The sequence below is a fragment of the Eriocheir sinensis genome, chromosome 20 (genome assembly GCF_024679095.1).
Source record: "Eriocheir sinensis breed Jianghai 21 chromosome 20, ASM2467909v1, whole genome shotgun sequence".
Classification (NCBI taxonomy): Eukaryota; Metazoa; Arthropoda; class Malacostraca; order Decapoda; family Varunidae; genus Eriocheir; species Eriocheir sinensis.
In genome coordinates this window covers 538,670-544,274 of record NC_066528.1, presented here as the reverse complement: position 1 = coordinate 544,274, position 5,605 = coordinate 538,670, and the positions used below count along the sequence as shown (strand labels likewise).

The window sequence follows — 5,605 nt, the reverse complement described above, 5'->3', positions numbered from 1 at the left end:
ACCACCACCACCATCACCACCACCACTACTTAAGAACTTAGAAACATAAGGAATCTGCAAGAGGTCGGTAGGCCTATGCAAAGCTCGTGTAACCCAAACCCCACCTAACCTCACTATCCATGAATCTATCTAACCTTTTCTTGAATGTATCTATCGTATTGGCACTCACAACATGACTGCCAGGCCTGTTCCACTCATCCACCACTCTTAGTATTGGCACTCACAACTTGACTGCCAGGTCTGTTCCACTCATCCACCACTCTTAGTATTGGCACTCACAACATGACTGCCAGGTCTGTTCCACTCATCCACCACTCTTAGTATTGGCACTTAAACATGACTGCCAAGCCTGTTCCACTCATCCACCACTCTTAGTATTGGCACTTAAACATGACTGCCAGGCCTGTTCCACTCATCCACCACTCTTAGTATTGGCACTCACAACATGACTGCCAGGTCTGTTCCACTCATCCACCACTCTTAGTATTGGCACTCACAACATGACTGCCAGGCCTGTTCCACTCATCCACCACTCTTAGTATTGGCTCTCGCAACAAGACTGCCAAACCTGTTCCACTCATCCACGACTCTTAGTACTGGCACTAACAACATGACTGCCAAGCCTGTTCCACTTATCCACCACTCTTAGTATTGGCACTCACAACATGACTGCCAAGCCTGTTCCACTCATCCACCACTCTTAGTATTGGCACTCACAACATGACTGCCAAGCCTGTTCCACTCATCCACCACTCTTAGTATTGGCACTCACAACATGACTGCCAAGCCTGTTCCACTCATCCACCACTCTTAGTATTGGCACTCACAACATGACTGCCAAGCCTGTTCCACTCATCCACCACTATTAGTATTGGCACTCACAACATGACTGCCAAGCCTGCTTCACTCATCCACGACTCTTAGTATTGGCACTCACAACATGACTGCCAGGCCTGTTCCACTCATCCACGACTCTTAGTATTGGCACTCACAACATGAGCCTGTTCCATTTATCCACCACTCTGTTCGTCAATCAATTCTCACCTGTGCCTTTAGTGAATCTGATTTTTTCTAACTTAAACCCATTGCTACGTGTCCACTCAGCTCACTGAACACAAACCTTATCAATATCCCCCTCATTAAAGCCCTTCATCCATTTATAAGTTTCGATCAAGTCTCCTCGCACCTTCGTCTTTCTAGAGAATGCAGATTAAATGTTGAAGTTTATCCTTCTTCTCCTCCTCTTCCACATCCAACTCCTCCTCCACCACTACCAACATCAACATAACCTCCATCAGGCCCACATCCACTTTCTCCTCCTCCTCCTCCTCCACTTCAATGTCTCCAAAATTCGTGGCTTCATTTATCTGACATGAAGGGTGTCTGGCAGATCGTGGTGGTGGTGGAGGTTGGGGAAGAGGTCCTTGGGATGGTAATGGTGTTAGTGTTAGTGGAGGAGGAGGAGGAGGAGGAGGAAGAGCACTAACAACTCATTAAAGATGCAGGCGCCGCCGTGGAAAGTTTAATCAATTCTCCAAAGTTGAAGAAACAACGTTAGGCTCAAGAATAATTGACATATTTGAGCAAGTCTTCCCGTAACCGAATCAGGGAGCGAGGCGTTAACACAAATCCCGGGCATTCTTGGGACACTAAGCTCATGAAAATAACAAGACTGAAGTTGGGCGATATTAGGAGGTAGTAGGGGCAATAGTAGACTTCGTAGGACTTGCAATATGGGCTTAGGTTATTTACCCTATACCCTGAACAAACTAGGGTTATTGAAGTAGTAGTAGCAATAGTGGACTTCGTATGGAAATAGCAAGACATCTAAGTTTGGGGTTATTTAAGAGGTAGTAGGAGCAATAGTAGACTTGGTAGGACTTATAATATGGGCTTAGGCTACTTACTCTATATCCTGAACAAGCTAGACTTATTGAAGTGGTAGTAGCAATAGTGGACTTCGTATGGAAATAACAAGACTTCTAAGGTTGGGGTTATTTAAGAGGTAGTGAGAGCTTGGTAATACTTATAATATGGGCTTAGGTTACTTACTCTATACCCTGAACAAGAGTGGAGGCCCCTCCGGCGCCACAGGCGATGTTAAAAAAAAAAAGTGGACTTCGTATGGAATTAACAAGACATCTAAGTTTGGCGTTATTTAAGAAGTAGTAGCTATGGCAGACTTAGAAGGAGTATATCATGAACTTAGATTAATGACTCAATATTATCCTAAGCAAGCTAGAATTATTTAAGAAGTGGTAACAGTTATAGTAAGACTCATTATCGTTAGACCTATAATATGATCTTCGGTGGTTTATTCTTTACCTTTAACGAGATAGAAGGATGGAGAGAGAGAGCTTAAGCGGGAAAAATATATTCGCTCAGGTTGAAATTTGTTGTATTATTTAATGTGTGTCTTGTCTCCCTTGTCTTGGTCCCTCCTGATCCGCTGGTGTGTGTGTGTGTGTTACGGATAAAAATATAGATACGAACTGCCCAATATAGCTCAGACAACACACACACACACACACACACACACACACACACACACACACACACACACATCAGCGGATCAGGAGGGACCAAGACAAGCGAGACAAGACACACATTAAATAATACAACAAATTTCAACCTGAGCGAATATATTTTTCCCGCTTAAGCTCTCGCGATGGGGGGGAGGAAGAGGGGAGGGGAGCGGAGGAGCAGGGAGAAGGGGGAGGGGTTGCAGTAGGTGGTATGTGGGAGGTGGAAAGGACACACACACACACACACACACACACACACACACACACACACACACACACACACTCCTACATCAGTTCGCAAAATTCACCGACTAGACTAGACTGGCAGCGGCATCAGATAATAAAAAAACAAACACAAATAAAGGTAAAAATCAACACCAGACAGCGTGACCCAGACAGACGCTTGAAGGCCTGACTGACGGGAGACAAAAATATCAAACGAGAAAATTTGACGGGGAGGTGCAGCTGGCAGGGCGGCGGCGGCGGAGGCGAAGGCGGGGGGGCGTGAAGCAGAAAGGTTGGGACTCGAGAGAAAGGACTGGAGGCGAGGAACAAGGGAGGAGGTAGTGAGCGGCGGTACTGTAGGAGCGAGGAACACAGTGATGATGGGTCGGGAGAAAGGGAAGTAAGGTGAGACGAAGTAAAGTAGGAGGCAACGAGTAGAATGAAGTAGTTGCAGTGACATGAGAAAGAGCGGGAGGCGAGGCAAGGCAAGAGGAGAACATAAGAACATAAGAACGTAAAGAGTCTGCAAGAGGCCGGCTGGCCTATACAAGGCAGCTCCTGTATACTCAACCCCACCTTACCTCACCATCCATGGCTTTATCTAATCTCTTCTTGAATGTATCTATGGGTATCTTAAATTGCTGACCTTCTTCATCAACACCAAGCACCACACAAGGAGTTTTTGTAGTATTTGGTGTCTGGTTTGGGGGCTTACAAACTTGCTGTACTGTCTGTGTGCTCTGAATATCTATGTATATCCATGTAAATTTAACTCTATTTATCTATCTGGTAATAGTATTAATATCTAGTAGTAGTAGTAGTAGTAGTGGTGGTAGTAGTAGTAGTAGTAGTAGTAGTAGTAGTAGTAGCATAACAACAATAATAATGATAATGATATAATTTTAGTAAGAGCAACACCATTAAGTATACTTAACAAATAAGAAAGATGCAGGAATCAATAATTATTAGCCCCTCCGAGGCATACCCATTGACTAATTTCGTAGCAAATTTTGAGATTATTGAGTAAATGGTGAGTGTGTAGCGTGTATGTAGTTTGGTGTGAAAAGTAAGAAAGTGAGAAAGCCATTCGTGAGTTTTTGAACTCTTCTTTTTGTTGTTGAGAAACATTAGGGAAACGTCGAGATATTGTCCGGAGGCATTGTTCTGAGAGTGGTCAGGAAATGTCAGGGGGCATTATCGCGTGGGTCGTCATCGGGTTGTCCATCGTGTCCAAAGAGTGCCAGGGGTCTGTCAGGGGTCAGTACGTCGTGTAATCGAGTTATCAGTCCATGTCCAAAGAGTGCCAGGGGTCTGTCAGGGGTCAGTTGGTCGTGTAATCGAGTTATCAGTCCATGTCCAAAGAGTGCCAGGGGTCTGTCAGGGGTCAGTAGGTCGTGTAATCAAGTTATCAGTCCATGTCCAAAGAGTGCCAGGGGTCTGTCAGGGGTCAGTAGGTCGTATAATCGAGTCATCAGTCCATGTCCAAAGAGTGCCAGGGGTCTGTCAGGGGTCAGTAGGTCGTATAATCGAGTTATCAGTCCATGTCCAAAGAGTGCCAGGGGTCTGTCAGGGGTCAGTAGGTCGTGTAATCGAGTTATCAGTCCATGTCCAAAGAGTGCCAGGGGTCTGTCAGGGGTCAGTAGGTCGTATAATCGAGTTATCAGTCCGTGTCCAAAGAGTGCCAGGGGTCTGTCAGGGGTCAGTAGGTCGTATAATCGAGTTATCAGTCCGTGTCCAAAGAGTGCCAGGGGTCTGTCAGGGGTCAGTAGGTCGTGTAATCGAGTTATCAGTCCATGTCCAAAGAGTGCCAGGGGTCTGTCAGGGGTCAGTAGGTCGTGGGTCGTCAGGAGTTGTCAGTCCGTGTGTTTTTTTAGTCTGGCTGAGCCGCTGTCTCCCCAGAAGAGTCTCAGCCATAACTTTGGTGTTGTCTGTTGGTCTGGATAAGCCGCATTCTCCCCAGAGGAGACTCACTCTTACCAACACACAGCACCGTTTTTTTGTTGTTTTATGATTTTTTTGTTGTTTTTATGTTTTTATAGTTAGTGACGCTCTGCCCTGCTGGGGGGATTTCTTCTTCCCCGCGCGGCAGTTCCTCTTGGAGGCGTCAGTCATTATGATTATGGTGATTTGTACCGGTGACCTAAACTGATATAAGGGTCACAGCTCGTCTGGCTACTTCTTAGGAAGGTCAGCACGTCTTGCGGGAACTTCAACGCCCCCCCCGCCGGACCTTCGGGATCCCCGGCACCGCCATGGACGCCCCGGGGGAGCCAGGGCGCTCTACCGAGGCCCCTCATGTCCTGCGATGCTCACCAGCAAGACCAAGGACTCGCTGGTGCTCCCCAGCCCCGACGATTCGAGGAGGGCGGGTGCAAGAACGCGCTTCTCAAAAGTGCCAGACGGGATTATTAAATCAATCACAAACACTGTGAGGGCGCCGCGCACCGCGTTTGTAGGTTCTGGGATGGAAAGTCGGAAGGCCTCGGGAACGGGACAGAGCATCAACAAAACAGAAAGAAAAACTCGAGACGGCTTTCGGTGCGGCATTCGATTCCCTCTTTCTTTCTCACTTCCCTTCCACCCTCTCTTTCTTCCTTGCTCTCCAACTCTCTTTATATTTCTTTCTTATTATTTCACACCCGACCTCTGCTGAGAGAAGGTCGTGACCTCACCCCGCTGCGCCCCACAACATCGCTTGCCCTGTGTTTTCGTCGTGCTCTTGGGCGTTTGAGGGTTCTCGCTTGTGGACCTTGTGTGTTGCCTGTGATTTCCCGACACGTGATTGGTGTGTGTTCGCTTGTGGTTTCTGCCTGTGGTTGCCTCTGTGATTTGTGTTTCCGGTGTTTTTGCGTGTG

The 5,605-nt window shown here is 47.0% G+C and overlaps 1 long non-coding RNA gene across 6 annotated transcripts; it reads left to right on the top strand.

The window, feature by feature from the left end:
* The first annotated feature begins 3,789 nt into the window (after nt 1-3,789).
* On the top strand, nt 3,790-5,348 carry LOC127001090 (uncharacterized). Of its 6 annotated transcripts, none has more exons than XR_007754675.1 (4): nt 3,790-4,015; nt 4,142-4,330; nt 4,394-4,519; nt 4,583-5,348. It is a non-coding gene; the product is annotated as an uncharacterized LOC127001090 (long non-coding RNA). The 6 variants fall into 6 exon arrangements; XR_007754677.1 differs by having other exon boundaries at nt 4,142-4,204; nt 4,331-4,519; nt 4,583-5,347; XR_007754678.1 differs by lacking the exon at nt 3,790-4,015 and adding an exon at nt 4,051-4,141 and having other exon boundaries at nt 4,205-4,330; nt 4,583-5,347.
* The last annotated feature ends 257 nt before the right edge of the window (nt 5,349-5,605 follow it).